Genomic DNA, 22,444 nt, shown 5'->3' on the forward strand with positions numbered 1-22,444 from the left:
ATTAAAAATAAAAATTTATGCATTTGATTCGCTTTGTGAAGATGTCACCAAGGTAGAGTGCTTACATCCGCAAAAGTAGAAGGAAGGGAGGAAGAGAGGGATAATAGGTAGTTCATTCCCGATTTCTGGTGGATATTTTAGCTGACGATTGTGGCTACAGAAAAAAGTAGATATTCTTGGAAGAAGTTAGTTATGGCCGTTGGTATCCAACCCAAGTATCACAATGTTGAATTTCATATAAATTCGAATCTCCTGTTGAGAGGAAAATGGGAAAGATCATCCTGAAAACAAATTAAATTCCATCCAGGAAAAAGAAAAAGAAAAAGCCAAATAAAAAAGGGAAGAATTATGCAAGGTGCTATTCTCTTCTGGCTTTTCTTAACTTCTTTTACCTGGATTGTTAATGGAGAAAGAATCCTTGGAGAAAAAGCAGTTGCAATGACCCCTAAAAAGACAGCAGCTGCGCCAGGAGGCTCCGGCGGCACTTTCGACGTTATGCGTTATGGCGCTAAAGGAGATGGATGAAGCGACGATACCAATGTAATCAATCCTCAATTCTTAATTCTCATTATTATTATTATTATTATTATTATTATTATTATTATTATTATTATTATTATTATTATTATTTTTTTTTTTTTTTTTATTATTATTATTATTATTATTATTATTATTATTATTATTATTATTATTATTATTATTATTATTATTATTATTATTATTATTATTATTATTATTATTATTATTATTATTATTATTATTATTATTATTATTATTATTATTATTTTTTTTTTTTTTATTTTTTTGAGAGATTATGAACCCTAAATTTTGCGGGCTTTCATGGGGGCTTGGAAAGAAACATGTCAATCTTCGGGGGAGTGACACTTTCCATACCAAAAGGAAGCTTCTTAGTTGGTCCCCTTAAATTCAGGGCCAAATTCAAGGGGCCTTGCAAAAACACTGGTTCCCTTACTGTCCAGATGCAGGTGTATTTCTATAGCAAAAAAACCATTTCTTTCTTCTCAAAACAGATTGGATTGTCCCCTAACATGAGGTTTTCGATTATCTGTATAGGGTGACTTGAAGGCAATCACGGATTTGGGCAAGTATGATTCGGATGATTGGGTCGAGTTTTGATGGGTGACCGGATTGACGTTGACCGGAGGTGGGACTTTTGATGGCCAAGGCGCTGTATCATGGCCTGCCAATAAATGCCCTAAAAGTCTCACCAATTGTAAAGTTCTTCCAACAGTAAGTGGATATGGATTCAACTATTTTACTTGCTGGTTTTGTGTAATCTATCGTTTGGGTTTCATTAAAAAAGGTAACTTATTTTGTTGCAGAGTGTGAAGTTTGTTAGCATGACCAAAACAGTAGTGAAGGGGATAAAGTCTTTAAATAGCAAGTTCTTCCACATTGCTTTGCTCAGCTGCACAGACTTCCAAGGGAGCGATATCACAATCACTGCACCAGGAGACAGCCCTAACACAGATGGAATCCACATAGAACGAAGCAGTGGTGTTAGCATCTCTAATTCTGTAATTGGTACCGGCGATGATTGCATCTCCATCGGACAAGCCAATTCCAATGTCCACATCAATGGTATCACCTGCGGACCTGGTCATGGAATCAGGTTGGTGCATGAATCGATCTTGATCTTAAATCCTGCTACAAAACCTCAAATTCATTCACGAATTTTGTTGATATGATTGCTTCTTGTAGTGTTGGAAGCTTGGGGAAATACCCTAAGGAAGGTGATGTGAGAGGGCTTACTGTTGAAAATTGTAAATTAAGTGGAACAACGAATGGAATTAGGATCAAGACATGGCAAAACTCACCTGACGCCAGTGCGGCTTCTAACATGACCTTTGAACACATTGAAATGAAAAGTGTTACTAATCCAATCATCATCGACCAGACATATTGTCCTTACGCCAAATGTGATGAAAAGGTTAGTAGCTAGAAACCACCAAATTCGTTCATTGCTGCAACTTTTTTGCTTCGTTGAGGCGTTTTAACAAACACTTTGGAACATGACAAATGGATTAATATTGCAGGCACCATCAAAAGTTGCGTTGAGTGACGTGTCCTTCAGGCACATTACAGGAACTTCAGCTTCTCCAGTGGCAGTGACATTGGAGTGTAGCCAAGGGGTGCCATGTAAGAATGTGAATCTTGAAGATATTCACTTGGAACCTGCAACGGGGAGGAACCGCAACTACGTCATCGTGTCGGCATGTCAATGCCAAATATATTGGAACCCGATTCCTCCAGCCTGTAAATCCACCCTGTAAACATAGGGTTCGGCTCCTCTCCAGAGGGTGAATATCTCCCCCGGGGGCCCCACTGAAATCTAACATCTTGCCAGGTGGAATATACCGATTCAAGGATTCTTTTTACCATATTTTAATCTATGCCCCCCTTAGCCAATGGACGGTTAGTAGGATGGCCAGGAACCTGACTTCTCTCGAAAGTGAGAGGTCGTGGGATCAACCCTGCTGGCGGCATATGTAATATCTCCATCCCCCAATTTCCCTATGTATAACCAACTAAGAACACTCAGTTGGTTAACAGTTAATTCAATAAATTTTATGATGAAAATACCTTTGTGTCCTTTTGGATTTCGTTTATTTCTTTACTAATGTTGGGTCCCTTAATGTAATATATTATGTGTGGGTCCCATTCAGACTAACAGTATTTGTCGTTATTAAGTATATTCAAATTTCAAATGTGACGGGACCAAAATGCCCCTTAGGTTATTTAATACATTGTGTTAATATATGGTTTTTTTTTTTGGGGAGAAAATTAATGTATGGTTTTAAAAAGAGATAATTGGTCATTAAGCGTTAATTATATGGTTAATATATTTAATAACACAATGTATTAAATAATATGAGGGCATTTTGGTACTTCTCCGTTTGAAATTTGAATATACTTAACGGCGGCTAACAATGTTTGTCTAGTTGGGATCCCCACGTAATGTATTACGCTAAAGGGACCCAACATTAGTTTGTGGTCCACTAAGGGAACCCACATGTATGAAACATTTTTTTTTTTAACCTACCAAAATACATAGAGGAAAAAAAACTACCAAACTAAACAAAATCACATCTTTCTCGTTCGATTTCTTTTATTTTATCTTTATCCTTATTTTTTGTAAGGGTTCTTACTTTTATCAACCTACCAAACAAATCACAAAAAGAACAAAAAATAAGAACTTATCAAAAAATCCCCACAAAAACGAAGTGAAGTTAAGCTCAGACGCAAATAAGGCGGAAGGCCAAGAATCTACAATCCATTGATTTAGCTCTTCATTTTGGTATTAAAGTATTGGTTTTCAACTTGATCAGAGGTTTTGATCCTCTTCTTGAATCCTTTGATGAGTTCTAAATTTCAGCAGAAGAGCTCGATCACCATGAAAGAGAATCAGGGCGACGGAGAGGCCTAAGTCATTATGGAGATTATTGGGAACAAACACCGCAAAATAGCGAATCGGAAAAGAAACAAAAATGAAAACATATAGGGATTTAACATGGTTCACACACCGATGTGGTATACAACGTCCACGGCCGAAGAATAAGAGATTTTCCACCTTGTAAATGAAAGACAAAATGAGATCATACAACCAATCGCTAAGAACGGTGTTACAAGAACTCTAATCGAAAATCTCAAATCTCTCAGTAATGTGGTAGGCGAACATAAGATACATATCTATAGACTCTAATTAGGTAAATGGGTTGGGCCCAAGCCCACCTCTTCCACCACAGATCTCCGCAAACGGGTCATTCAGGTCGCCCACTAAAATATGTCGATGCGGGTTCATCTTCCAAATCGGGTATAAGAATTCGGGTCAAAGCATAACAATTCTAAGACCAGATTTTTATCAAAGGTTGCAACATTGAAGGATTACTATTTACCTACCTTGATATGTTATGATAAAATTTTAATTCATTTTGTTTTTGTGTTGTACATGCTCGAGCGCTTTTGGTTGTCAAAATCCATGAGAAATAAAAATGAGATTTAACAGCAAGGGAAGAGACATTTTTGAACTCTGGGCCTTGACATTGAATAGAACGTTGACTGCAGAGAACAAGTTCTTCTTTCGCAAGTCGCAAGTTTGGTGAGTTTTTTTCCTTCTTATTTATTTGAAGAGCTAAATGATGGATTTAAGTGAACAATGGATTTAAGCAAACAGTTGGTCTTCCTCTTTGGTTTGAGAAGTTGTAGAGGAAGGGTTTGTTTTTCACCATTGTTTTCAAACCCTACCATTTATTTGCAGGGAGTTAGTTTGATGATTGGGTTAAATAAACAAAAGAAACTCGAAATAATACAAGGGTATTTTGGTCACAGAAAATTGTAAAATCAACGGTTTTTGTAAAGTTGTATATAGTTGCTCATTTCTGAAAACCATAGGGGAACCAAATGCAGAAGAAATCTATTTTGAACAAAAGGTGACTGGAACAAACTTCAAAATGTCCAGATGAAAATTACTTTTTATCTTATTTTCTTTCCTTGTATCCTAATCAAGAGGTCCAAATTACCTATGTGAGAGAGAGAAATTGTACCAAATGTCCATATGAAAATTACTTTTATCTTATTTTGAACAAAAGATGACTGGGCTCATTGTCTAGTTATTTTGAACGGATAAGACAGTGACCAACTATTAAAGCTGTAACTCTTTTTATCTGTTAGGAACCTGCGAATCGAATGCAAAACTGTTAATATTAGAGCGATCAATCACACACAATCGAATAGAAAACAAGGAAGAAGGAGACACAGATTTTACCCTGATTCACCTCACGTGTGTCATCATTCATCAAGAAATAAATCAACACATTGCCTCATGGCCATCAGAATTGACCCTCAAGTGATGATAAAATCTGGATTAGAACAATGTTCAGCAACGGGAATACACGTTACATTTAATCAAGTACACTGGGCATCGGAGATTGTGACCTCCATTTATGCATCTCTCTGTGTTGTGATTACCATGTGAGGAAAATCCCTCTTCCCTACACACCACAATGAAGCTGAAGCATCTGTGATTGCTATAGGATATTGGCCATGTTTACTATTTTCACAACTCGTCTCTGGAAGCAGCATTCTTTGTGTTCTCAGTGTAGGATGTGTATGCTTCGATGATTGACTCATATATTTCAATTCCTTTCAGGTATTCCACTTGATTTAGAAACTGCAAAATCATATAAAGTAGTTAAGAACAATATTAATTGGATACCAAAAAATAGTTTACTGGGTCAAACAAATAAATATAATAAATGAAAATGAAAAGATCAGTAACCCAGCAAGAGAGTAGATAAATAGCAAGAGGAAAGATAATTGTATCAGTTAAGGAGTCCAAAAGTGTATAAGAAAATGTAAATAAAGGCTGCAATGTAAACATGCAAGTGAAAGAAGATTGCACTTCGACTTTAAGACTAGCACTGAAACATGCTCAAGGAAAAGATCTTTAAGGTTATATCTAACCCAGTCCAATTCCACATCCGATCTAGCCAGAGAATATTCCAGCCTAATGGCCTCCTGGCATGGAGGCAGGCTGATTCCTGAGTCACCATTATCTGAGATGCATTTGTAAAGTGGAGGAGGCTCAACTAATAACCACCACACAGTTGGAATAATAGATGTAGCAGCAGATCATCAATAATAGAAGCTCCTAAAAATAAGATGGCTAACACCAAATTAGAAGGAAGCAAATTCTAGGTCATACAACCGGCAGTTCAGTGTCAAATTGGTCTTGGCCTCCAAATTTGGTGAAGTTTCAATAAGCGAAGTGGAGGTCTAAGATGGGAAAAAGAAAAGGATGTTGGCCTCAAAATTAGAAGGTCAATGCAATAGAACCATTCAGCCAACAGGAAGGCCTACATCTGGGATCATGCAGGCCTCTTTTTAGTCTGGTTCAATCCTCCAAAACCCTTTTGAGATAAGGCTAGAGTTTCAGAGAAAGGATTATCACTAGGAGTTACTGGCAAAGCGAGCGTAACTCCGATCGATCTGCGCAGGGGGTCTCAATTCTTCTTCTCTCGGAGGTGATCAGCAGCAGCAATCCTGGGTTTGATCACCTTCCAGCACTAGTTGATTGGAAAAGTAAGTTGAAGTCTCAAAGCGCTGCAGCAGTCAAGGGAATATCAGCACCAGGGAGTCTAGTAAGGGGGACGATAGATCACAGGGGGAGGTGATAAGAGCGGGTTGCCTTTATGGGCAGGTTATAATATATAAGCTCAAGTATTGAACCCAAAAATAGCACGTTAGTTATTAGGCTGAGACCTAGATTAGAAGCAAGAAACTAAAGAAAAGGAAACTATTAGGTTGGCAGGAAGTTCTAAAATAGAAACAAGCAAGTTCTAAAATAGAAACAAGCAAGTTAAATAAATACAAACAAAACCCATGTCAAAAAAAGAGGAATTTCCTCCGCAGTAGACCATTTCTATGTTCAATAGAATTTCCTCTGCAGTTATATCTACAGAAATTTGCAAATAGAATGTGAATTTGAAAAAAAAATGGAAAAGAAAAGAAAAGAAGAAGAAGAAGAAAGAGATGAAGAAAAAAGAAAGAAAAAAAGAGAAGCATAGATGGGAAAATATATGGGTACATTGAAAAGCCGAAAAAGTGACTTTACATAGAGGAAAATTTTGTAAAAACATTTCACCTCATTATGGTCGTGGAGCAGAATAGGAGTGTTTGCCATGGGAGAGAAACCAATTGCAAGCAATCCTCGTTCCCTGAAGTATCGAGAATCTGTTGAGGCAGGAAAAACTTCTGGTTTGCTAAGTTTGCCATTAGCTTTCTTTACTGCCCCTTCTAAAAGTGCCCACCATGGATTGGAGTCATCTGTAGCAGTGAAGACTGGCTTTCCAAACTTATCTAGAGTGGAAACCTTGCCTTTAAACTGTCCCAAGCATAAACAGTTAGAAATTTAGAATTGGAAAATTAAAATCCCAAAAAAAGCAAACCTAAAAGTTTTGATGCTTCTGCCTTCACAAATATATTTGATAAGTATGACAAAACATTCAAGCACACAGAGAGGAAGGATAAGAATAAAGACAGGGAAAAGGAATTTGGTCTCAAAGATGGAATATGCCAGCACTCCCATGACTTCCCAATATGATAAAGCACCTTTGCTCCCTTATTTTGTGGAGGAGACAGATATATTACATGGGAGTCCAGAAATATGGTAGTACTGATTAAAGTAGTCAATCTGAAGAAAAGATAAGTGTTGAAGTATATGCAAGTCTGGACTATTTTAATATTCATGTTACTGTTCACGTGAACAGTAAAAACTGTGTTACTATTCACGTGAACAGTAAAAACTGCATAGTTTCTATTTCTAATGTAGAAGTCTTGCTACATAAGTTTTGGGAGTTTTTAGAAAGCATAGTTTCTATTTTTGTGGTAGTTTCTATTTTCAGAATTTTCTATTTTAGGAGCTAGGAAGTTACTAAAGTTGTAATTTTTTGTTTCCTTTTTCTAGAGGACAATTACTTGTCTCTCAAGTTGTATTAGATTCATTAGAAGCTATAAATAAAAGGGCTCTGTGATTCTAGACTCTTAAGCAAGAATCACTTCTAGAATCACAGGCCTCTTCTACGGGTTCTTCATCTCTCTTCTCTTCTTCTTTTTTCTCTTTTCTTTGTTCAAGTTCAGCTGTTGTTTTGATTATTTAATGCTTGTTTTCTAACATGGCATCCGAGTAAGTTTAATCAACTTAGGGACCGTTTTCTCTCTCTTGGCTGCCCAATTTTTTTTCTTCCTTTTTTTTTCCTTTTTCTTATCTAGGGCAGCCCCAACCTTCGCTCCAGTAATTGTGCATGGCTGTCCTTCTTTAACTTTTGAAGCACCAAGTATCTATGTATTAATACTACAAAAAGGCCCTAAGGTTTATGGGGATATGTCTACCTATTTGATTCAACTGAGGCTGCTACTACCCTATTTTTTTGTGCAAACCTGAAGTTCAATCTGCACTATACTGATGTCTTGGGATTCCACTTGATTCTTGCAAAAATATGCCCATAATTCGGATTGCAAGACCTAAGTATTGTCTTCCATTGTTTGTGCTATAAGTTTAGTTGCAAGTCATATACTAGTACCCCTGTTTCATTGAATTTATCTCTTCTAAAAAATTATGCTACTATCTTCTTGCTTTACTACTTCTTCCATTGTTTATTTCAGAATCAAGTTTAGCCTTCTTTTTATCTAATACTTCTACAAAGACCTAGAGGACTATTTTTCCTTCATATCGAGATCTATTAGAGTTTCAAATCTAGCAGAAGTTTGTTGCTATGGTCCGAGATCTGATATTATCTGCTATTGCAGCAACTTTTATGCGCTTCTTCTGAGTGGATTGCTGCAACGACTACTGCAATTTTGAGATTCCAAGCTGGTTCAATATATTTTTTTTCCTGATCTAATTTGCTCCTGCCTAAGGGTTAGCGGTGGTCCAGATTTTTTTTCCCCCTTGGTGCACAAGACTTTGTCCTGTGAGACGATTTTCTGCTGCTTTGATCAACTTTATTAGTGAATAATACACTGCTCTGTGGCGGCTACATTTCCTTCTTGGGTTTCTTTTGTGTTCATACTTTAAGATGCTTGTCACTAGTCATCATTAATTGTCCACGTGTAATGCTACACGTGAAGGGGAGAATGGTACCTTATTCTATATCTACTCAAGATGTGCTGATGGATATTATTTGTGAAGATCTTTGTCATCAACTTATGGCATTCTACAACGATATCATTACATGTCTTTACCTATATTGTCCTCCTAACTACTTGGTCCGTAGTAACCCATACTACCTTACCTACTTGGTCCTCAGTAACCCATACTGCCTTTTACTTTACCTACTTGGTCCGCAGTAACCCATACTATCTTTTACCTTATCTATTTGGTCCATAGTAACCCATACTACCTTACCTACTTGGTCCACAGTAACCTATACTGTCTTTTACCTACCTACTTGGTCCACAGTAATCAATATTGCCTTCTACCTACCTATACTTTGCCTATTACTTGCCTTCTTGTGAAGCATTTATATGGACATTGGAGTTGTAATTTTGAAGATTTAGTATGGATATTTCTCCCTACTACCGGCATTATGTGGATGGTGTCTTTGATCCTGCTATACTTATGGACATTGGAGTTGCAATTTTGAAGATTTAGTGTGGATATTTCTCCTACTACTGGCATTATATGGATAGTATCTTTGATCCTGTTATACTTATGGACTTTGTTCATCTTCAACTTCGTCGATTGTTTTTATTATTGGATGGTTCTATTGACATGAAGAATTAAAGTTTTTTTTTTTAAGTTGGTGTTGATTATCTCCTGGGTGAAGTTTTCTCAGTGTTTATTGACATCTGTCATTGCTACACGATTCAAGATTGGTGCTACCTTTAAAGTTTATTCTTATTGTGCAAGCTGAAGTTTTCTTTGTGTACACTCCAGCTTGAGGGGGAGTGTTGATGTATATGCAAGTCTGTACTATTTTACAGTAAAAACTGTGTTACTATTCACGTGAACAGTAAAAACTGCATAGTTTCTATTTCTAATGTAGAAGTCTTGCTACATAAGTTTTGGGAGTTTTTAGAAAGCATAGTTTCTATTTTGGTGGTAGTTTCTATTTTCAGAATTTTCTATTTTAGGAGCTAAGAAGTTACTAAAATTGTAATTTTTTGTTTCCTTTTTCTAGAGGACAATTACTTGTCTCTCAAGTTGTATTAGATTCATTAGAAGCTATAAGTAAAAGGGCTCTGTGATTCTAGACTCTTAAGCAAGAATCACAGGCCTTTTCTACGGGTTCTTCATCTCTCTTCTCTTCTTCTTTTTCTCTATTTTCTTTGTTCAAGTTCAATTGCTGTTTTGATTATTTAATGCTTGTTTTCTAACAACAAGTACAGCTAGTACAGTGATGGCTATAGTCATTTTCTTTACTCTCTTCCTTTCAACTGATTATGTGAACATAAAATAGTGGCAACTTCTCCAGTCCCAGTTCAATGGTAATGGAATTAATACATTAAACAGAAAAGGGTGGGTAAGCTGCTAGCACCTTATGTCGATCTCTCCCCCCTTTGAGGGTTAGGGGGTCATTTTAGAAAAGCAAGGGACGAAGGAAATAATAGATTTATAGGGGGCTAGGCTAGCTTACAGAATACCACTATCAATACCCATCCCTCTCCCTGAATTAGATGCTTCCTTCTCACATTTCTAGCTATGTTCCCAAATTTTTAGAAAATCTTCCAAGTCCTTCCATACCTCAAATGTCATGTTGCGTGAAGAAGGCGCCCACTCCTCTTCAATCCGTTTCTCAAACATTTTCTCATCAGCAGTAGGTGGGATTCGAATGTCAAAACCTGCTTCAGCTTCAGATGGCTGCAGATTCATAACAAACCCCTGACTGAAGGAATACAGCAGTCATATCAGAAAGGTATACTAAAATCAGAAAGAAAAAGCTTGCAGGGTGGGGGTTGCTTAATAATCTGTTGATGGTTTTATGGAGTGCTTTCTCTGAACTTTGGGGCCATGGGGAATGCCAAGCCCTTGATAAAAAAATAGTCTCCAACTGAAACAAATTCCACAATTCCTTTTAGAAATGGCACTTTTGCATGCCCTGGGCAAAAAGAAAATTTGTAATTGTGTATGACTCCTCCCAGGCATGATTACTCATTGTTCAGTTCAATATACACCTGTAAGTTGAGGTTTCATCCTCAGTGAAATTACCCCTTCTTTTTGCTCATCCTAAAACTGCTTGTATACTAATGTCTTCCCTTGTTTCAATGCTTCCTGTTTTGTGCATTGCATGGTTTTCACATACTAAATATAAGCTTGAAAAAGGATAACTTCCTAAATCATCTCCTGAGTTTGATCAGTAATTATTAAAGTTGACAGATAGCTGTGGTTAGAGTACAATCAAAATATTGTTTCTGAGAAGCTGTAAGGTACAACACAAATAATTTGTCTTCTTCTTAAATTGAATTTTAGGGAATAACCATAAACAAATTGATTTACAATCAGATCCAGATCTGTCCAGATTCTATTTTGGGAACTAACACACAATCCAAATTTTCTTGAAAGGCAAAAAAATTTTGAATTAACAAAGAAGAAAGGAAAAGGGAAGGGAGAGATACCCCTCCTTGAACATGCACTGTGGGTGTTACCCATGGTCATTATTTAGCATTTTAGCCTATCTTAAAAGGGAGCAACAATTAGGTTGTTCGGCCCTGCTACTCCACTTTCCACTCCCCAACTGGATTGAAAGAAAACCCATTACTTCCCCGAGCTTGGTACAATTAGAAAATGCACTTTTTACATTTTACGGCAAAACCTCCACCAGCCCAACTGTTATGAAAGGAACATAATGAATTATTTTAACTCCCTATGTTTAACAGCTCTTTTCTACTTTATTTTTGAAATCCCTTGATCCACCTCCAGTTAGAATGTTGCATCCTTCTTTGTAGCAGTCTGACCCAGAAACCCTGTGGTAATACAGAATACTAAGAGTTCATCCTGAATCAAACCTCACTTGCAAATTGAAATCTACGTATCAGAAAAATAAACTCATATTCCATGAAAAATTTCAAAGCTAATCCTATCATGTCGACTGCATCAACAAATCCCCAAGCCTCCCACCTTATTCCACACACACCAAGACCTGAAAAATGCCACTTGAGCTAACTACGGAGACAGCAAAACTTATGCTAAGAACCAACCAAATCTCACCAAAGATTGATAGAATTCAATGAAAAAATGTATCAACACTATAGTGGAAAGAAAGGAAAACATCGGGGCAGGGATTTTTTTTTTTTTTTTTTTAAATCTTTTTAAATAATTGATAAGTACCATATTATTGTAACTATATATAGAACTAAAATGCAGAGCATTTAGAAATCCCTTTACAGATTCTAACTTAAGCTCTTTTATGGAAACATTTTAGGTTTTCACATTCATATTTCGATATAGGACTATGTACACAATATTGGAATGAACTCTCTAAGTTGTAACGTTTTTATCGAGAACATGGATTTCGGAAGAGAAATCTCAATGCAGGAGAAATATAGAAAAGTATTCCAGACAGAATTTCAGCTTCTCCAATAAATTCAAATACGAAATATGAAAAGAAGAAACAGATTATTTGATAGAACAATTTCTTAGAAATCAGAGCAACCAGTTATTGACTAAGATTGAGGAATTGTACACGAAGTTCGTCAGATTAAATAGGATATCAAGTGTTCCAATTCAATTAAAATTTTCATGCAGGTAAGTCCAATTTGAATTCTATGCACTACCAAGAATGCCAATATCTATTAGATGATATCTCAAATCACTTCAGCTTTAGTAATAGGCAAAAACTTGTTATGGGAATTATAGGGCAATGAAGCTATGATCAGAGTGAGAGCCACCTATGAGATGGCAGCAGAAGCCTGGTGGTCCTTATGAAACCATTTAGGATTAGACCTTGATTGACAAATACTGATCTAATGAGTCTTTTTCAAAATCTGTTATCCTAACAATCTTTCATAATTGTCAGTGAACTATTGCACCAAGACAAACTAATAGCTAATTCAGGACAGAAATATTGTTGTTACCAGAGAATTAGTTTGTCCCTTCTCTCCTCTTTTGGGTAATTCATCCAAAAAAAATAGCTAATTCATTAGCTTACCGTTGGAGATTCCAGTCTTCAGGGAGACCATATTCACTGATATGACCTCACCTGCTTCCTTTGAACCCGCCTTCACCATGTCAAATTGGGCAGCCCGGAACCTCATCACACTCTCGATGCAAGTTCTCCATTGCACTATTGTCGTAAAGTTTTGATCCATGACCAGCGGAACCAGTAGCCTTGATCACAAGCCACCATGGGCTCCTCTCCGCAAAGAAAACGCGGTAATTTTCATTCGAGGATGCCAGTCCTGTCAGAGTTCACAATCAAAAAATTGAACCCTAATTCTATAAAATTCGAACTAATCTTACCTTCATCAAGAACGATGCCGACGTTCATTTTCTTGAATTCTTCCGACTCGGCTAATTTCTCAGCCCCATCATGGCCGCCTATTTCCTCGTCTGGAACGAACGGAACGTAAACAGTCCTAATCTGTTGAAACCCAGATTTCTTCAATTGGCATACGGCTTCCAGGTATTGCATGCCAACACACTTCATGTCCTGCGATCCTCTGGCATAGATATTTCCAGCCTCATTGATGTGAGCATCAAAAGGAGCATGAACCCATTTATGGTGCTCGGCAGTACCACGTCCGTATGGGAATACGACGAAGAATGGAAGGAAGATCAAGGTTTGTACCAGGCCATTTCAAGAGAACAACAGGCATGCCCTTGACGAATTCAAGGGATTGCGATTCGAGGCCGATAGCTTTGGCTTCAGAGAGGATGAAATCGGCGGCTGCATGGTAGTCAGGGTTAGGGTGAGCTGTGTTAATTTGAAGATACTTCTGGAATCTTGAAATTATTGCCGATGAATCCTCTAGCAACGAAACAACTACTCTCGATGTGAAAAAGAAGCAAAAGAGAATGAAAATTCGAAACCTACGAACTGAAGATAGAGTGCAAGTTCTATAAATTCCCACCATTTTTCTCATGAGAGAGGTCACCGAAGAGCGGCGAAGTGGCACTGAGCTTTCAAGAGCTGAACTCTTCTTCAAGAAGAACGAGAATTACAGAGACCAAACCCACCAAAATGGCGTGGAACCGAGCAAAGCTTTGGTGGGCCCGTTGCTATATCACCATCCAAAGTGACGCTGCGCTTGGGTCAGTTTTGTCAAATTTCAGAATATTCAAACCGATGATGTAAATTGGCTATTAAGAACTGCAAGTTAACATTTTACCTCATACCTCATTATGATCAAGGAGCAGAATAGGAGTGTTTGCTATTGGAGAGAAGCCAATTGCTTGTGTAAAACTCAGCCATAACCTTGACCCGGAAACCTTGTTATTTGTAGGTCCAGTGACCCGAAGTAAAGTAAGAAGTCAGCTTTGGGCCATCCCAGTGGAGGACTTGGTGTCTGGCTTTGAATCCATGAGAGTTGATGATGAAGTTCTATTTATGGAAACTGAATCTTGATGAAGATCGGATTAGTTGATGGACTTGGAGTGCTCTCTATCTTGGTTTGAAGGCATTTCTACCTATTAGGTAAGTCACTTGATATGTGTGCAAAACCCCTTTAGGATTGGTTTTGATCTGGGCCTTCAATTCCCTGTTTTGGAATTGCTGCATTGGTCGATGATTGGTCGACTGGACCAGTCGACCAATCCACTCGACCAATGGGTGCTGTCTTTGGCAATTAGGTCTTGCTTGCTCTATTTAAGTCCAATCTCGAGTCTACTTCGTATTTGCTGCCTCCAAACTCTTTGGAACGAACCAAAGACCTCTGCAAGTCATCTCCCTTGCATCCTTGGTGATTTTCTTGACGGATCTTCGTCAAAACTCTTCCTTTTGCATCAAAGGTATGTCTACACTCTCTTCTTCTCCTCCATCTCTGTTTTTCTTTCCTTTTTGAGTAAAGACAGTAGAGGAGATGCTGCATTCTTTGTTGCAAACATCTCTGGACTTGTCTCTCATGATCATCCTAAGGATTAATGGCTAAAACAATGATCTTAACCATGATCATTGCAAGCTTTTGAAGGAATCATGATCAAACCATGATCTAGTCTTTGTTTAACTTCTGATTTGAATTCTGATCTCCTTGGATCTTCTATATTGATCATGTTAGTAGTCAATTGCTATGTTTTCTTTTCATGATCCATGATCTATCAATCTCTAGTTGTTTCTCTTCTACCATACCATGTTTTCTTCATGAATCATGATAGTTACATATATGGTAGGTTTTGTTTCCTTATTTAGATTTATGTTCTTAGGTCTATTTTCTTGAAGATCTAAGTATGCTTTTCATGATACCTTTACCTGAATCAATGATCCATTCTCCTATTGTTCTTGTCTTTGATTTCTATCTTGAATTCTTCAAGATCCATGATTGATCTAATTATGGTAACTTTTTGTTTCCTAATTTGGATCTTGATGGCTTGATTCGATTAGTGTTTTGAGACCCCCTATATGTTAGGATACTACTAATGTAGTTTACCCCTTGATTAGTACCCTTTTGAACCACCAAATTCGGATTTTATATCTCAAAACTCTGATTTTTAGGCTACTGTCTGCATTGGTCGACTGATTGGTCAACTGGACCAGTCGACCAATCCACTCGACCAATGAGTACAGCAACTCCAGAATTGGTCTGTGTTGGATGTTTTGGTATCTTTTCTGTTAGGGATCTTTCCTAATATGTTGTATGCACTTGTTTAGGACCTTCTTCTCAAGTTTGCCAAGATCTTACTTGATTTCTTAGGATTCCTTTGCGAGTTATAAAAGGTAAGGATGTTTATTATTTCTTTAACAACATAAATTGCATATCTTAGATTCTATATTTTAATCTTGTTAATTTATTTCTTTAATTAGATTCTTATAATGTTATACTACTGTGGTACTATCTTGATATCAGTAGCATTACTTATTCATATTGAACTTACTCATGTATGATTTACTTACCAATTATATACAAAGTGATTGTAATTATTGATTTCTCTCCATATATGGAGTTACCATATATGTGATGATATGAATTGATGCATGTGTATGCTTAAGTATGGTTTGGAAAGGAGAGGTGTCCTTTTGACACTTCTGTCCTTGGACAACTACGGGAATATTATGGGATGTTTCCGGAGATGCCCTCTGGACACCTTCCTAAACTGTTGGATGACATATCTAGGACTGTCTAGTAGTGTTTGGCTAGGATGTCCCGTTATGTCAGACCCTAATCGGAGGGGTATTGAGACCGAACGACCCGTGGTAGCAATGGGGATTCATGGGCGCTCAAGACCGGTAACCAACCCGTGAGAGGACAGGAATCACATTGTGGGGGCTATTTATTGGTAGGGTTGCATATGGTTAGACTTGGGCTCACGGGCGCTCAAGACCGGTAACCAACCCGTGAGAGGACATGAGAGCTTCCCGTTTACCATATGTGGATAACCAATAGGGTTGATGAGTCCGTAGTCAGGGACTATGAGGACTCTAGTGTGTAGGATACCGGAAAGGATCGTCAGGGACGAGGAATGGACGTATCTAGATCTGACTTGATGTAACTAAGTAGAAGACTTGCATTTGGCTAGGCTTTACCCTGACATGCGCCGGTACTTAGACCAATGGTGATGTGAGAGAGTGGTGACTTAACCCCCAGCCATGGAATGTCCCGAGGGATGCCGGACCCATTACCAACTGATGATGAGTGATTGAGACCTTCCTAAAGAAGTACGGTGCTATGACTTAAAGCATGTCTGCCAATAGAGACCAGCATATGTAGAGTTAGATTCATTCATTCATTGCTTGTCTCATACCATATTGCACTTATGTTTGTTCTGAAATCCTGCCATTTATGTTATTATGGATTTAACTGCCTTACTGAGTTTCTTTGAAACTCATTCCTTTATTGTACAATGTTTGTTAGACTATTCTACAAGTACTGAATATTATGACGGCCCCTATGAAGAAGCGCAAGGAGAAGAGGCATATCTCCAGGAAGGTGATTGCGGTTACAACAATTACACGAAGATCCCGCAGTGGTTATGCTCCGTACGATGCTTAGTCCGACCATTGAGTGGAAGCGCCCTTGTGCTGTTTATGAGATTTACACTTATAGGGATGTTGTCTATAAAGTTGAGAACAATTTAGTTACCCATTGTACTTGCTACTGGGATTAGATTTTGTCTTGCTTATTCTCTTTTAGAACTACTTTTCCGCTGGTTGTAGAGTGGGATTTTGCCTCACTTTACTTATCTGTTTAGACACTCTGATTATATCTAGTACTCTGATTTATATATGATTCATTCTTTCCTTATTTGGATCTATGGTTTATCTTCCGCACTTTTATTATTATTGTTCATGATTATGTTATTGTTTATGTGGGAGGTTGATTACTCGATACCTGATCTTCGGGCTGTGGATCACACTCTCGGGTATGCCAGATAGGGTACTGGCTGGGAGGATGTGACAGCTTGAAATCCGGTTTTTGTGTAGTATCGAGCATCTGTTGAGGCTGTTTAAGCTCTGGATTGCCAAGTTTTCCATTTGCTTTCTTTACTGTTACGTGTAAAAGTTCCCACCATGGATTAGAGCGTATCTGTAGCAGGTGAGGAGTGAGGACTGGCTTCCCAAAGTTATCGAGAGTGGAAGCCTTGCTTTTGAACTGTCCCACGCAAACGTGTTTAGAATCGAAAAATGCATTTCCCAAAACACAAAACTAACAACTTTGACGCTTCTGATCTTACTATGGGTATATGACACTCATGAAGGATTGCAAAAAATATATTAGCAGTGATCAGAAGTTGTACATTATAGATGGGGGAAGCAATTTGCTTTCACTCTTTTTCTTTCAGCTGAACTTCTTGATGCAAAAAATATTTGCAACTGCTCCAGTGCCAATTTAATTGCAATGAAAAATAATAAATGAAAGGTTCTGGACCTTATGAGATTTGGTCTATTTGGCTTTTAGTCTAAGAAAACTAAGACTTTTGAATCTACTACTATATAAAAGGAAAACCTCCAACACTTGTGGCACGTATTTTCTTAGACCAAAATACCCCTCCTAAATAGACATGAACCTTCTCAAAAAGCCCTTTTCTGCAACCAATGTAACTTCTCAAGGAACTCACCCAAAAACATTACACCCCTTAAAACTCAGATTTCGGTATTCTCTTCTACTAGACAAAATCATACTACTATATCATATCATACTATCATACTATCATACTATCATATCATACCGTTGCTGCACAATCCTGTTCGTCCCTTTAGCCGGTTGAACCTGCAAGAATGAGCTCGATCGTGGAAGTCGAGTTTTCACCTCCGACGATCTAGTTAGGAATCCGACTAAGGAAGACAAGAAAGTAATGAACAATAATGATATGAATAGTGATAGTTCTATTCAGCGTACCTTTCTTTTGTGCTCCCTTACCTTTTTATAGGTTTTTCACGTATGAGTTCGTCTCGAACTAAAACATTACTTGGACTGCAATACGAACTTTAGTGATTGAGTCTTACTCAAATATGAGTTATTGAGTCCCAGTCGAATACTGTCTTCGGTTCTCAATTTACTAGGATTCACTTTGTTATCCTGCCTTTACGCTTGTATAATCGACCTGGTCCGACGTGGGTTTAACCGACTTGGTTCGACCTGGGTTTAACCGACCTGGTCCGACCTGGGTTTAACCGACCTGGTCCGACCTAGTTTATCCAAACTGGTTCGAGCTAGTTTATTTCTCCCTTATCATAAGCCCCCCAGTCTCTGAAGTCCGAGCTCCATGCTGTTCGGATTTTAGAGATTTGATGGCCGAACATGCTTGAACTTCCGACTAACATATTCAATTTTGGGAACAGCCCATGCTCATAGTTTGAGCAACGGGGGTTCAATTTTGGGAACAGACGAGCTTATGAGCAAGGGAGTTCAGTCTAGGAACTGGCCGAGCTTATAAGCAAGGGAGTTCAATCTGGGAACTAGCCGAGCTGATAAGCAAGGGAGTTCAATCTGGGAACTTGGCCGAGCTGATAAGCAAGGGAGTTCAATCTGGGAACTTGCCGAGCTGATAAGCAAGGGAGTTCAATTTTGAGAACTGGCCGAGCTTAACAGCAAGGGAGTTCAATTTGGGAACTGGCCGAGCTTAACAGCAAGGGAGTTCAATTTTGGGAACTGGCCGAGCTAATGAGCAAGGGAGTTCAATTTTGGGAACTGGCCGGGCTGATGAGCAAGGGAGTTCAATTTTGGGAACTGGCCGGGCTGATGAGCAAGGGAGTTCAATTTTGGGAACTGGCCGAGCTGATGAGCAAGGGAGTTCAACTTTGGGAACTGGCCGAGCTTAACAGCAAGGGAGTTCAATTTTGGGAGCTAGCCGAGCTGATGAGCAAGGGAGTTCAATTTGGGAACTGGCCGAGCTGAACAGCAAGGGAGTTCAATCTGGGAACTTGCCGAGCTGATAAGCAAGGGAGTTCAATATGGGAACTGGCCGAGCTGATAAGCAAGGGAGTTCAATCTGGGAACTGGCTGAGCTTAACAGCAAGGGAGTTCAATCTGGGAACTAGCCGAGCTTAACAGCAAGGGAGTTCAATCTGGGAACTGGCCGAGCTTAACAGCAAGGGAGTTCAATCCGGGACCCGAGCTTGAAGCAAGGGAGTTCAATTTTGGGAACAACCGATGCTCATGATTCCGAGCAAGGGGGTTCAATTGGAGTTTCCTCGATGCTTTTTTCGAACTTCTGGAAAATATTTGCATTTCTATTTGAAAAGGTTGAATGTAACAAAACTTGAAAAAACTGAATGTAGCACACTTATAACAAAAATTCTGAAAGAAACAAAATTTGGAAGAAGATCCCTCTTTTTATCTATTTTGCTACTGATAATATCTCCTGAGGTTGCTCGGATGCCATGTTCGAGGAATTGTTTCTTCGCTAATTGGATTGCATAACTTGTAAGCCCCGGGGGCTGCTTGTTGTATTACAACGTAAGGACCTTCCTAGTTGGGAGCTTAGTAAATAGGAGGTCGTCCATTACTTCCTTCGTCTTTCTCTGATTGATTTCTATTTAGATCCTTATCGCTCTCCTTAACTGGGGATCTAGCTCTTTTTCTTCTTCCCACTGGTGGTTGGTAAGGTTTTTGGTCTGATTGGACATACTTCTTTAATTGTCCCTGAGATATTAGTTTTTCAATTTCATCCTTCAGTTGCCTGCAATCATCGATCCGATGTCCATGATCTTTGTGATATTCGCAATATCGCTCCCATCACGCTCCTGCGGTCGAGAATATAATTTGCTAGGTCTTTGAAGTATTCCTTGACTCTTGATTTGCATCAATATTTCGGACCTTCTTAATTTGAGAGGAGTATATTCTCCCTCTGGCTGCTTCGTCGCTTATGGTTGTCTTCCTCTAGTCGGAAACCTGCTCGGTGATGAGTCACGACGACCACTGGTATCAGGTCGATCGTTGTTGGTCGACTCTTTCTTCCTCGACTCTAAAGTTTCTGAGATTTCCGCTTGCCTATTACATTGCTCAAGTAACTCAGCGTACGTTCCGGGCATGTTCAGCAGTAAGCGCTCGAGCAGTCCTTCATGAATGAGCCCTTGATATAGAGCATGAAAGGCTATCTTCTCATCTAGGTTCTCAATTTGAATGGTCGAATTGCTGAATCTTCGAAGATAACTTCTGACCGATTCAGTTCGACCTTGCTTAATGGAGAACAAGGTATCTTCTCTTCTTTTAGCACTGATCCCGCTTTGAAAATGTGACAAGAATATTCGTCCCAAGTGGTCGAAATCCTCGATCAAACCGTTTTGGAGCCCCAGGAACCATTTAGATGCTGATCCAGTTAAGGATGCTGGAAAGATTTTGCACATAGCAACTTCACTGTGCTCATAAGAAGACATTACTGATTTGTAATGCATAATGTGGTGCCGGGGACATGTTGTTCCATCGAACATGGTGAAGGTTGGACATTTGAAGCTCTTAGGCATCTCTGCCTCAACAATAGCTTTAACAAAAGGTTTTCTTTTGAGAACTGAGTACAGAGTATTTTTACCTGAATCTTTCATTTTCTTTAGCTCTTCCTTTAATTTGTCAATTTGCTTGTTGACGTTCTTCGTACTTTCAGCTTGAGCTCTTTTTTCTCCTTCTTCGCGTCGAACTTTATCCACATGATTAGTGCTGCTATGTTGATCTTCCTGCTCGAACTCCGGAATAGGGTCTTTTGACGTTCCTTCTCCGGGTGCTCGGATTTTATCTCCCACTTTGTCTTTGCCTTTGTTCACATCTTTTGATGGTCGAGGAGTTTGGTCGGGCATTAGTGGTCGGTCTTTTCTGGTTCCCCCCAGAATGGCTGGGCTCTCCCGATTATCTGCTCCTGGTGTAGTTAGATGACGCATCGTCACCCTAACCAATTCGTCCAAAGACGAGATTTGCTTTTGGAGTCCATTAATTTGATTTTCGGTCGATTTTTGCAGTTCATCGATCTGATTTTTGGTGACCAATTGCTCATCAGGTTGCTCAAGCTGATCCTTCTGTTGAGGGTTTTCCGTGGTTTTTGGAGGAGGATTTTGTTTGTCGACCTCCTCTCCGTTCTCCTTGCCTTCCCCCAGCATTGATCTTGTTTGTATCACCATGACTTTTTGATGCGTTTCCCACAAACGGCGCCAATTGTTGCTGCACAATCCTGTTCGTCCCTTTAGCCAGTTGAACCTGCAAGAATGAGCTCGACCGTGGAGGTCGAGTTTTCACCTCCGACGATCTAGTTAGGAATCCGACTAAGGAAGACAAGAAAGTAATGAACAATAATGATACGAATAGTGATAGTTCTATTCAGCGTACCTTTTTTTTGTGCTCCCTTACCTTTTTATAGGTTTTTCACGTATGAGTTTGTCTCGAACTAAAACATTACTTGGACTGCAATACGAACTTTAGTGATTGAGTCTTACTCAAATATGAGTTATTGAGTCCCAGTCGAATACTGTCTTCGGTTCTCAATTTACTAGGATTCACTTTGTTATCCTGCCTTTACGCTTGTATAATCGACCTGGTCCGACGTGGGTTTAACCGACCTGGTTCGACCTGGGTTTAACCGACCTGGTCCGACCTAGTTTATCCAAACTGGTTCGAGCTAGTTTATTTCTCCCTTATCACATACTACTATATAAATTATAAACTTGAGACAATTGTGGTACGTATTTTAATTGACCAAAATACCCTCCTTGAATAGGCATGCACCCGTTCATAATACTCAACAACTACCAAAAAAATGAGACTTCAATTTAGTTATAATATAAATTTTCAATTTTCATAATATCAAAATACCTTCGACTAACAGTGACATACCTTTTCCACATTAGCTGTATCGTTTGAATCCCCTAGAACTCGTACCCCAAAATGAACCCGTTTGAAACCCAGACGTCATCGCCTCCAAAAAAACAATCTCCAATGACGCATGCCTTCGAAATTGGTCGAACCCTAATCAACAAGACTCTCTCAGGAAGGTTGGATTTTTTTCTTTTCCCTATTGATATTGATGGACGGGCATGGTTTGTTATCAATATTTGCAGTTTTCCTTTCATTCCTTTATGTCGTTCTGGTTTGTTTCCCATTTAATTAAAAGTTAGCACAAAGAAATACTTCGTTTTGTTTCTGCTAAATTTGAAGAATGTGGGTTTCCTTTACAGGTCCTTCGAGTGGATAAAACTGACGACCTTCTGAGCGGTTCAAGAAATTCCTGATTTTTATCTTGAGATTTGTAGAGCTTGTGCACTTGCAGAGATACGTAGTTGAATTCTTCACTCTCATACTCGAATCTGGGGCAAGTTTTGTGAAACAGATTTGAAGAAACACAGAGATT

General features: G+C 38.7%; 2 pseudogenes; one reads left to right on the top strand and one right to left on the bottom strand.

Moving 5' to 3' along the window:
• The first annotated feature begins 348 nt into the window (after nt 1–348).
• Nucleotides 349–2,325, top strand: LOC148999180 (exopolygalacturonase-like; annotated as a pseudogene).
• A 2,672-nt stretch (nt 2,326–4,997) lies between these two features.
• LOC148999181 (uncharacterized) lies at nt 4,998–13,593 on the bottom strand (annotated as a pseudogene).
• Nucleotides 13,594–22,444: the final 8,851 nt, after the last annotated feature.

Source organism: Hakea prostrata, unplaced genomic scaffold, assembly GCF_041222555.1.
Source record: "Hakea prostrata isolate BN-2017 unplaced genomic scaffold, UWA_Hpros_2 contig_28, whole genome shotgun sequence".
Lineage (NCBI taxonomy): Eukaryota > Viridiplantae > Streptophyta > Magnoliopsida > Proteales > Proteaceae > Hakea > Hakea prostrata.